This window comes from Juglans regia, unplaced genomic scaffold (genome assembly GCF_001411555.2).
Source record: "Juglans regia cultivar Chandler unplaced genomic scaffold, Walnut 2.0 Scaffold_277, whole genome shotgun sequence".
Classification (NCBI taxonomy): Eukaryota; Viridiplantae; Streptophyta; class Magnoliopsida; order Fagales; family Juglandaceae; genus Juglans; species Juglans regia.
The window spans coordinates 1-8,671 of NW_023357565.1; the positions used below are offsets into that span (position 1 = coordinate 1).

General features: G+C 48.6%; 25 non-coding genes and 3 pseudogenes across 25 annotated transcripts; all 28 read right to left on the reverse strand.

Annotated features, from left to right (window-relative positions):
- Positions 1–268: 268 nt before the first annotated feature.
- Positions 269–387, reverse strand: LOC118345492. Its single transcript, XR_004799017.1, has one exon. It is a non-coding gene; the product is annotated as a 5S ribosomal RNA (ribosomal RNA).
- A 190-nt stretch (positions 388–577) lies between these two features.
- LOC118345509 lies at positions 578–696 on the reverse strand. The gene has a single exon (XR_004799031.1). It is a non-coding gene; the product is annotated as a 5S ribosomal RNA (ribosomal RNA).
- A 190-nt stretch (positions 697–886) lies between these two features.
- LOC118345500 lies at positions 887–1,005 on the reverse strand. The gene has a single exon (XR_004799025.1). It is a non-coding gene; the product is annotated as a 5S ribosomal RNA (ribosomal RNA).
- Positions 1,006–1,196: 191 nt separating this feature from the next.
- On the reverse strand, positions 1,197–1,315 carry LOC118345485. Its single transcript, XR_004799010.1, has one exon. It is a non-coding gene; the product is annotated as a 5S ribosomal RNA (ribosomal RNA).
- A 190-nt stretch (positions 1,316–1,505) lies between these two features.
- On the reverse strand, positions 1,506–1,625 carry LOC118345506 (annotated as a pseudogene).
- A 171-nt stretch (positions 1,626–1,796) lies between these two features.
- LOC118345489 lies at positions 1,797–1,915 on the reverse strand. The gene has a single exon (XR_004799014.1). It is a non-coding gene; the product is annotated as a 5S ribosomal RNA (ribosomal RNA).
- A 190-nt stretch (positions 1,916–2,105) lies between these two features.
- On the reverse strand, positions 2,106–2,224 carry LOC118345505 (annotated as a pseudogene).
- A 190-nt stretch (positions 2,225–2,414) lies between these two features.
- On the reverse strand, positions 2,415–2,533 carry LOC118345499. The gene has a single exon (XR_004799024.1). It is a non-coding gene; the product is annotated as a 5S ribosomal RNA (ribosomal RNA).
- A 189-nt stretch (positions 2,534–2,722) lies between these two features.
- Positions 2,723–2,841, reverse strand: LOC118345493. The gene has a single exon (XR_004799018.1). It is a non-coding gene; the product is annotated as a 5S ribosomal RNA (ribosomal RNA).
- A 187-nt stretch (positions 2,842–3,028) lies between these two features.
- On the reverse strand, positions 3,029–3,147 carry LOC118345483. The gene has a single exon (XR_004799008.1). It is a non-coding gene; the product is annotated as a 5S ribosomal RNA (ribosomal RNA).
- Positions 3,148–3,337: 190 nt separating this feature from the next.
- LOC118345503 lies at positions 3,338–3,456 on the reverse strand. Its single transcript, XR_004799028.1, has one exon. It is a non-coding gene; the product is annotated as a 5S ribosomal RNA (ribosomal RNA).
- A 191-nt stretch (positions 3,457–3,647) lies between these two features.
- LOC118345496 lies at positions 3,648–3,766 on the reverse strand. Its single transcript, XR_004799021.1, has one exon. It is a non-coding gene; the product is annotated as a 5S ribosomal RNA (ribosomal RNA).
- Positions 3,767–3,954: 188 nt separating this feature from the next.
- LOC118345504 lies at positions 3,955–4,073 on the reverse strand. Its single transcript, XR_004799029.1, has one exon. It is a non-coding gene; the product is annotated as a 5S ribosomal RNA (ribosomal RNA).
- Positions 4,074–4,262: 189 nt separating this feature from the next.
- Positions 4,263–4,381, reverse strand: LOC118345495. The gene has a single exon (XR_004799020.1). It is a non-coding gene; the product is annotated as a 5S ribosomal RNA (ribosomal RNA).
- A 189-nt stretch (positions 4,382–4,570) lies between these two features.
- On the reverse strand, positions 4,571–4,689 carry LOC118345494. Its single transcript, XR_004799019.1, has one exon. It is a non-coding gene; the product is annotated as a 5S ribosomal RNA (ribosomal RNA).
- Positions 4,690–4,879: 190 nt separating this feature from the next.
- On the reverse strand, positions 4,880–4,998 carry LOC118345488. The gene has a single exon (XR_004799013.1). It is a non-coding gene; the product is annotated as a 5S ribosomal RNA (ribosomal RNA).
- A 190-nt stretch (positions 4,999–5,188) lies between these two features.
- LOC118345502 lies at positions 5,189–5,307 on the reverse strand. The gene has a single exon (XR_004799027.1). It is a non-coding gene; the product is annotated as a 5S ribosomal RNA (ribosomal RNA).
- A 190-nt stretch (positions 5,308–5,497) lies between these two features.
- LOC118345486 lies at positions 5,498–5,616 on the reverse strand. The gene has a single exon (XR_004799011.1). It is a non-coding gene; the product is annotated as a 5S ribosomal RNA (ribosomal RNA).
- Positions 5,617–5,806: 190 nt separating this feature from the next.
- On the reverse strand, positions 5,807–5,925 carry LOC118345487. The gene has a single exon (XR_004799012.1). It is a non-coding gene; the product is annotated as a 5S ribosomal RNA (ribosomal RNA).
- A 189-nt stretch (positions 5,926–6,114) lies between these two features.
- Positions 6,115–6,233, reverse strand: LOC118345490. The gene has a single exon (XR_004799015.1). It is a non-coding gene; the product is annotated as a 5S ribosomal RNA (ribosomal RNA).
- A 190-nt stretch (positions 6,234–6,423) lies between these two features.
- On the reverse strand, positions 6,424–6,542 carry LOC118345491. The gene has a single exon (XR_004799016.1). It is a non-coding gene; the product is annotated as a 5S ribosomal RNA (ribosomal RNA).
- Positions 6,543–6,731: 189 nt separating this feature from the next.
- On the reverse strand, positions 6,732–6,850 carry LOC118345482. The gene has a single exon (XR_004799007.1). It is a non-coding gene; the product is annotated as a 5S ribosomal RNA (ribosomal RNA).
- Positions 6,851–7,039: 189 nt separating this feature from the next.
- Positions 7,040–7,158, reverse strand: LOC118345497. The gene has a single exon (XR_004799022.1). It is a non-coding gene; the product is annotated as a 5S ribosomal RNA (ribosomal RNA).
- A 190-nt stretch (positions 7,159–7,348) lies between these two features.
- LOC118345484 lies at positions 7,349–7,467 on the reverse strand. Its single transcript, XR_004799009.1, has one exon. It is a non-coding gene; the product is annotated as a 5S ribosomal RNA (ribosomal RNA).
- Positions 7,468–7,656: 189 nt separating this feature from the next.
- On the reverse strand, positions 7,657–7,775 carry LOC118345508. The gene has a single exon (XR_004799030.1). It is a non-coding gene; the product is annotated as a 5S ribosomal RNA (ribosomal RNA).
- Positions 7,776–7,964: 189 nt separating this feature from the next.
- LOC118345501 lies at positions 7,965–8,083 on the reverse strand. The gene has a single exon (XR_004799026.1). It is a non-coding gene; the product is annotated as a 5S ribosomal RNA (ribosomal RNA).
- A 190-nt stretch (positions 8,084–8,273) lies between these two features.
- Positions 8,274–8,392, reverse strand: LOC118345498. The gene has a single exon (XR_004799023.1). It is a non-coding gene; the product is annotated as a 5S ribosomal RNA (ribosomal RNA).
- A 189-nt stretch (positions 8,393–8,581) lies between these two features.
- LOC118345507 lies at positions 8,582–8,671 on the reverse strand (annotated as a pseudogene; the record flags this gene model as incomplete).

Below are 8,671 nucleotides of genomic sequence, written 5' to 3' on the forward strand. Positions count from 1 at the left end.
GTACTACTCTCGCCCATGCACGGTTAAATGCGGAGTTGAAATGGGATCCGGTGCATTAGTGCTGGTATGATCGCACCCGTCAAACTAATTATTTAAAATTCATATAATCCTAGTGCGACGTACTAGCGTCTTTCCGATCCAAATGCGAACAGGCGATCTGATCGAAACCCATAGCTACGCGATGGGCAGGGCTCGATTTTCCTAAATATCCACTCCCGAGTTGTCCTTCTTGTCAATTCCTCTCACAAGGCGGAAAAAACAAAAACGAGGGGTGCAACACGAGGACTTCCCAGGTGGTGACCCATCCTAGTACTACTCTCGCCCAAGCACGGTTAACTGCGGAGTTCTAATGGGATCCGGTGCATTAGTGCTTTTATGATCGCACCCGTCAAACTAATTATTTAAAATTCATATAATCCTAGTGCGACGTACTAGCGTCTTTCCGATCCAAATGCGAACCGGCGATCTGATCGAACCCCATAGCTACGCGATGGGCAGGGCGCGATTTTCCTAAAAATCCACTCCCGAGATGTCCTTCTTGTCAATTCCTCTCACAAGGCGGAAAAAACAAAAACGAGGGGTGCAACACGAGGACTTCCCAGGAGGTGACCCATCCTAGTACTACTCTCGCCCAGGCACGCTTAACTGCGGAGTTCTGATGGGTTCCGGTGCATTTGTGCTGGTATGATCGCACCCATCAAACCAATTATTTAAAATTCATATAATCCTAGGGCGACCTACTAGCGTATTTCCGATCCCAATGCGAACCAGTGATCTGATCGAAACCCTTGGCTACGCGATGGGCAGGGCGCGATTTTCCTAAAAATCCACTCCCAAGTTGTCCTTCTTGTAAATTCCTCTCGCAATGCGGAAAAAACAAAAACGAGGGGTGCAACACGACGACATCCGAGGAGGTCCCCCATCCTAGTACTACTCTCGCCCAAGCAAGCTTGACTGCAGAGTTCTGATGGGATCCGGTGCATTAGTGCTGGTAAGATCGCACCCATCAAACTAATTATTTAAAATTCATATAATCCTAGGGCGACCTACATGCGTATTTCTGATCCCAATGTGAACCGGCGATCTGATCGAAACCCTTGGCTACGCGATGGGCAGGGCGCGATTTTTCGAAAAATCCACTTGTCAATTGGTCCTTCTTGTCAATTTCTCTCGCAAGGCGGAAAAAACAAAAACGAGGGGTGCACCACGAGGACTTCCCAGGAGGTCACCCATCCTAGTACTACTCTCGCCCAAGCACGGTTAACTGCGGAATTCTAATGGGATCCGGTGCATTAGTGCTGGTATGATCGCACCCATCAAACTAATTATTCAAAATTCTTATAATCCTAGTGCGACGTAATAGCGACTTTCCCATGCAATTGCGAACCGGCGATCTGATCGAAAGCCATAGGTACGCGATGGGCATGGCTCGATTTTCCTAAAAATCCCCTCCCGAGTGGTCCTTCTTGTCAATTCATCTCACAAGGTGGAAAAAACAAAAACGAGGGGTGCAACACGAGGACTTCCCAGGAGGTCACCCATCCTAGTACTACTCTCGCCCAAGCACGCTTAGCTGCGGAGTTCTGATGGGATCCGCTGCGTGGATGCTAAATGATCTGGCTCTATCGTTAATTATTTAAAATTCGCCGCTAATCCGGCGACCAACGTATTTCGATCCCCAGTACCGGAACCGGCGATCGTCCGTCCCTTGGCTGCGCTGGGCGAGGGCGAGTTTTCATCCGCCCAAGTTGTCCTTCTTGTAAATTCGCCTCGTAAGGCGGAAAAAACAAAAACGAGGGGTGCAACATGAGGACTTCCCAGGAGGTCACCCATCCTAGTACTACTCTCGCCCAAGCAAGCTTGAATGCGGAGTTCTGATGGGATCCGGTGCATTAGTGCTGGTATGATCGCACCCATCAAACTAATTATTTCAAATTCACATAATCTTAGGGCGACCTACTAGCGTATTTCCGATCCCAATGCGAACCGGCGATCTGATCGAAACCCTTGGCTACACGATGGGCAGGGCGCGATTTTCCTAAAAATCCACTCCCGAGTGGTCCTTATTGTCAATTCCTCTCGCAAGGCGGAAAAAACAGAAACGAGGGGTGCAACACGAGGACTTCGCAGGAGGTCACCTATCCTAGTACTACTCTCTCCCAAGCACGGTAAAATGCGGAGTTCAAATGGGATCCGGTGCATTACTGCTGGTATGATCGCACCCGTCAAAGTAATTATTTAAAATTCATATAATCCTAGTGCGACATACTAGCGTCTTTTCTATCCAAATGCGAACCGGCGATATGATCGAAACCCATATCTACACGATCGGCAGCGCGCGATTTTTCACAAAATCCACTCCCGAGTTGTCCTTCTTGTCAATTCCTCTCGCAAGGCGGAAAAAACAATAACGAGGGGTGCAACACGAGGACTTCCCAGGAGGTCACACATCCTACTACTACTCTCGCCCAAGTACGGTTAAATGCGGAGTTCAAATGGGATCCAGTGCATTAGTGCTGGTATGATCGCACCCATCAAAGTAATTATTTCAAATTCATATAATCCTAGGGCGACCTACTAGCATATTTCCGATCCCAATGCGAACCGACGATCTGATCGAAACCCTTGGCTACACGATGGGCAGGGCGCAATTTTCCTAAAATCCACTCCCGAGTGGTCCTTATTGTCAATTCCTCTCGCAAGGCGAAAAAAACAAAAACGAGGGGTGCAACACGAGGACTTCCCAGGAGGTCACCCATCCTAGTACTACTCGCGCCCAAGCACGCTTAACTGCGGAGTTCTGATGGGATCCGGTGCATTAGTGCTGGTATGATCGCACCCATCAAACTAATTAATTCATATGGCCTAGATGCGACGTACTGGCGTCTTTCCGTTCAAATGCGAACGTGATCTGATCCCGAAACCCGCCAGCTATATTTCACAGCATTGTGATGAATTTTCCTAAATATCCACTCCCGAGTTGTCCTTCTTGTCAATTCCTCTCACATGGCGGAAAAAACAAAAACGAGGGGTGCAACACGAGGACTTCCCAGGTGGTGACCCATCCTAGTACTACTCTCGCCCAAGCACGCTTAACTGCAGAGTTCTGATGGGTTCCGGTGCATTTGTGCTGGTATGATCGCACCCATCAAACCAATTATTTAAAATTCCTATAATCCTAGGGCGACCTACTAGCGTATTTCCGATCCCAATGCGAACCGGTGATCTGATCGAAACCCTTGGCTACGCTATGGGCAGGGCACGATTTTCCAAAAAATCCACTCCCAAGTTGTCCTTCTTGTAAATTCCTCTCGCAATGCGGAAAAAACAAAAACGAGGGGTGCAACACGACGACATCCGAGGAGGTCCCCCATCCTAGTACGACTCTCGCCCAAGCAAGCTTGACTGCAGAGTTCTGATGGGATCCGGTGCATTAGTGCTGGTATGATCGCACCCATCAAACTAATTATTTAAAATTCATATAATCCTAGGGCGACCTACATGCGTATTTCTGATCCCAATGCGAACCGGCGATCTGATCGAAACCCTTGGCTACGCGATGGGCAGGGCGCGATTTTTCGAAAAATCCACTTGTCAATTGGTCCTTCTTGTCAATTCCTCTCGCAAGGCGAAAAAAACAAAAACGAGGGGTGCACCACGAGGACTTCCCAGGAGGTCACCCATGCTAGTACTACTCTCGCCCAAGCACGGTTAACTGCGGAATTCTAATGGCATCCGGTGCATTAGTGCTGGTATGATCGCACCCATCAAACTAATTATTCAAAATTCTTATAATCCTAGTGCGACGTAATAGCGTCTTTCCCATGCAATTGCGAACCGGCGATCTGATCGAAAGCCATAGGTGCGATGGGCATGGCTCGATTTTCCCAAAAATCCACTCCCAAGTGGTCCTTCTTGTCAATTTATCTCCCAAGGCGGGAAAAACAAAAACGAGGGGTGCAACACGAGGACTTCCCAGGAGGTCACCCATCCTAGTACTACTCTCGCCCAAGCACGCTTAACTGCAGAGTTCTGATGGGATCCGGTGCATTAGTGCTGGTATGATCGCACCCATCAAACTAATTACTTAAAATTCAAATAATCCTTGAGCGACATACTAGCGTCCTTCCGATCCCAATCCAAACGGAGATCTGATCCAAACCCATCGCTACGCGATGGGCAGGGCGAGCTTTTCCCAAAAATCCACTCCCGAGTGGTCCTTCTTGTCAATTCCTCTTGCAAGGCGGAAAAAACAAAAACGAGGGGTGCAACACGAGGACTTCCGAGGAGGTCACCCATCCTAGTACTACTCTCAACCAAGCACGGTTAACTGCGGAGTTCTAATGGGATCCGGTGCATTAGTGCTGGTATGATCGCGCCATCAAGCTAATTATTTAAAATTCATATAATCCTAGTGCGACGTACTAGCGTCTTTCCGATTTAAATGCGAACCGGCGATCTGATCAAAACCCATAGCTACGCGATCGGCAGGGCGCGATTTTCGTAAAAATCCACTCCCGAGTGGTCCTTATTGTCAATTCCTCTCGCAAGGCGGAAAAAACAAAAACGAGGGGTGCAACACGGGGACTTCCCAGGAGGTCACCCATCCTAGTACTACTCTCGCCCAAGCACGGTTAAATGCGGAGTTGAAATGGGATCCGGTGCATTAGTGCTGGTATGATCGCACCCGTCAAACTAATTATTTAAAATTCATATAATCCTAGTGCGACGTACTAGCGTCTTTCCGATCCAAATGCGAACAGGCGATCTGATCGAAACCCATAGCTACGCGATGGGCAGGGCTCGATTTTCCTAAATATCCACTCCCGAGTTGTCCTTCTTGTCAATTCCTCTCACAAGGCGGAAAAAACAAAAACGAGGGGTGCAACACGAGGACTTCCCAGGTGGTGACCCATCCTAGTACTACTCTCGCCCAAGCACGCTTAACTGCAGAGTTCTGATGGGTTCCGGTGCATTTGTGCTGGCATGATCGCACCCATCAAACCAATTATTTAAAATTCCTATAATCCTAGGGCGACCTACTAGCGTATTTCCGATCCCAATGCGAACCGGTGATCTGATCGAAACCCTTGGCTACGCGATGGGCAGGGCACGATTTTCCAAAAAATCCACTCCCAAGTTGTCCTTCTTGTAAATTCCTCTCGCAATGCGGAAAAAACAAAAACGAGGGGTGCACCACGACGACATCCGAGGAGGTCCCCCATCCTAGTACTACTCTCGCCCAAGCAAGCTTGACTGCAGAGTTCTGATGGGATCCGGTGCATTAGTGCTGGTATGATCGCACCCATCAAACTAATTATTTAAAATTCATATAATCCTAGGGCGATCTACATGCGTATTTCTGATCCCAATGCGAACCGGCGATCTGATCGAAACCTTGGCTACGCGATGGGCAGGGCGCGATTTTTCGAAAAATCCACTTGTCAATTGGTCCTTCTTGTCAATTCCTCTCGCAAGGCGGAAAAAACAAAAACGAGGGGTGCACCACGAGGACTTCCCAGGAGGTCACCCATCCTAGTACTACTCTCGCCCAAGCACGGTTAACTGCGGAATTCTAATGGGATCCGGTGCATTAGTGCTGGTATGATCGCACCCATCAAACTAATTATTTAAAATTCTTATAATCCTAGTGCGACGTAATAGCGTCTTTCCCATGCAATTGCGAACCGGCGATCTGATCGAAAGCCATAGGTACGCGATGGGCATGGCTCGATTTTCCTAAAAATCCACTCCCGAGTGGTCCTTCTTGTCAATTCATCTCACAAGGTGGAAAAAACAAAAACGAGGGGTGCAACACGAGGACTTCCCATGAGGTCACCCATCCTAGTACTACTCTCGCCCAAGCACGCTTAGCTGTGGAGTTCTGATGGGATCCGCTGCATTAGTGCTGGTATGATCGCAACCATCAAACCAATTATTTAAAATTCATATAATCCTAGGCGACCTACTAGCGTATTTCCGATCCCAATGCGAACCGGCGATCTGATCGAAACCCTTGGCTACGCGCTGGGCAGGGCGTGATTTTCCTAAAAATCCACTCCCAAGTTGTCCTTCTTGTAAATTCGCCTCGTAAGGCGGAAAAAACAAAAACGAGGGGTGCAACATGAGGACTTCCCAGGAGGTCACCCATCCTAGTACTACTCTCGCCCAAGCAAGCTTGAATGCGGAGTTCTGATGGGATCCGGTGCATTAGTGCTGGTATGATCGCACCCATCAAACTAATTATTTCAAATTCATATAATCTTAGGGCGACCTACTAGCGTATTTCCGATCCCAATGCGAACCGGCGATCTGATCGAAACCCTTGGCTACACGATGGGCAAGGCGAGATTTTCCCAAAAATCCACTCCCGAGTGGTCCTTCTTGTCAATTTATCTCGCAAGGCGGAAAAAACAAAAACGAGGGGTGCAACACGAGGACTTCCCAGGAGGTCACTCATCCTAGTACTACTCTCGCCCAAGCACGCTTAGCTGCGGATTTCTGATGGGATCCGCTGCATTAGTGCTGGTATGATCGCAACCATCAAACTAATTACTTAAAATTCAAATAATCCTTGAGCGACATACTAGCGTCCTTCCGATCCCAATCCAAACGGAGATCTGATCCAAACCCATCGCTACGCGATGGGCAGGGAGAGATTTTCCCAAAAATCCACTCCCGAGTGGTCCTTCTTGTCAATTTATCTAGCAAGGCGGAAAAAACAAAAACGAGGGGTGCAACACGAGGACTTCCCAGGAGGTCACCCATCCTAGTACTACTCTCGCCCAAGCACGCTTAACTGCGGAGTTCTGATGGGATCCGGTGCATTAGTGCTGGTATGATCGCACCCATCAAACTAATTACTTAAAATTGAAATAATCCTTGAGCGACATACTAGCGTCCTTCCGATCCCAATCCAAACGGAGACCTGATCCAAACCCATGGCTACGCGATGGGCAGGGCGAGATTTTCCCAAAAATCCACTCCCGAGTGGTCCTTCTTATCAATTCCTCTTGCAAGGCGGAAAAAAAAAAAACGAGGGGTGCAACACGAGGACTTCCGAGGAGGTCACCCATCCTAGTACTACTCTCAACCAAGCACGGTTAACTGCGGAGTTCTAATGGGATCCGGTGCATTTGTGCTGGTACGATCGCGCCCATCAAACTAATTATTTAAAATTCATAAAATCCAAGTGCGACGTACTAGCGTCTTTCCGATCCAAATGCGAACCGGCGATCTGATCGAAACCAATAGCTACACGATGGGCAGGGCGATATTTTCCCAAAAATCCACTCCCGAGTGGTCCTTCTTGTCAATTTATCTCCCAAGGCGGAAAAAACAAAAACGTGGGGTGCAACACGAGGACTTCCCAGGAGGTGACCCATCCTAGTACAACTCTCGCCCAAGCACGCTTAACTGCGGAGTCCTGATGGGATCTGGTGCATTAGTGCTGGTATGATCGCACCCATCAAACTAATTACTTAAAATTCATATAATCCTAGGGCGACCTACTAGCGTCCTTCCGATCCCAATCCAAACGGAGATCTGATCCAAACCCATCGCTACCCGATGGGCAGGGCGAGATTTTCCGAAAAATCCACTCACGAGTGGTCCTTCTTGTCAATTTATCTCGCAAGGCGGAAAAAACAAAAACGAGGGGTGCAACACGAGGACTTCCCAGGAGGTCACCCATCCTAGTACTACTCTCGCCCAAGCACGCTTAACTGCGGAGTTCTGATGGGATCCGGTGCATTAGTGCTGTTATGATCGCACCCATCAAACTAATTACTTAAAATTCAAATAATCCTTGAGCGACATACTAGCGTCCTTCCGATCCCAATCCAAACGGAGATCTGATCCAAACCCATTGCTACGCGATGGGCAGGGCGAGATTTTCCCAAAAATCCACTCCCGAGTGGTCCTTATTGTCAATTCCTCTCGCAAGGCGGAAAAAACAAAAACGAGGGGTGCAACACGGGGACTTCCCAGGAGGTCACCCATCCTAGTACTACTCTCGCCCAAGCACGGATAAATGCGGAGTTGAAATGGGATCCGGTGCATTAGTGCTGGTATGATCGCGCCCATCAAACTAATTATTTAAAATTCATATAATTCTAGTGCGACGTACTAGCGTCTTTCCGATCCAAATGCGAACCGGCGATCTGATCAAAACCCATAGCTACGCGATCGGCAGGGCGCGATTTTCCTAAAAATCCACTCCCGAGTTGTCCTTATTGTCAATGCCTCTCCCAAGGCGGAAAAAACAAAAACGTGGGGTGCAACACGAGGACTTCCCAGGAGGTGACCCATCCTAGTACAACTCTCGCCCAAACACGCTTAACTGCGGAGTCCTGATGGGTTCTGGTGCAGTTGTGCTGGTATGATCGTACCCATCAAACCAATTATTTAAAATTCATATAATCCTAGTGCGACCTACTAGCGTATTTCCGATCCGAATGCGAACCGGCGATCTGATCGAAACCCTTGGCTACGCGATGGGCAGGGCGCGATTTTCGAAAAATCCACTCCCGAGTGGTCCTTCTTGTCAATTCCTCTTGCAAGGCGGAAAAAACAAAAGCGAGGGGTGCAACACGAGGACTTCCCAGGAGGTCACCCATCCTAGTACTACTCTCGCCCAAGCACGCTTAACTGCGGAGTTCTGATGGGATCC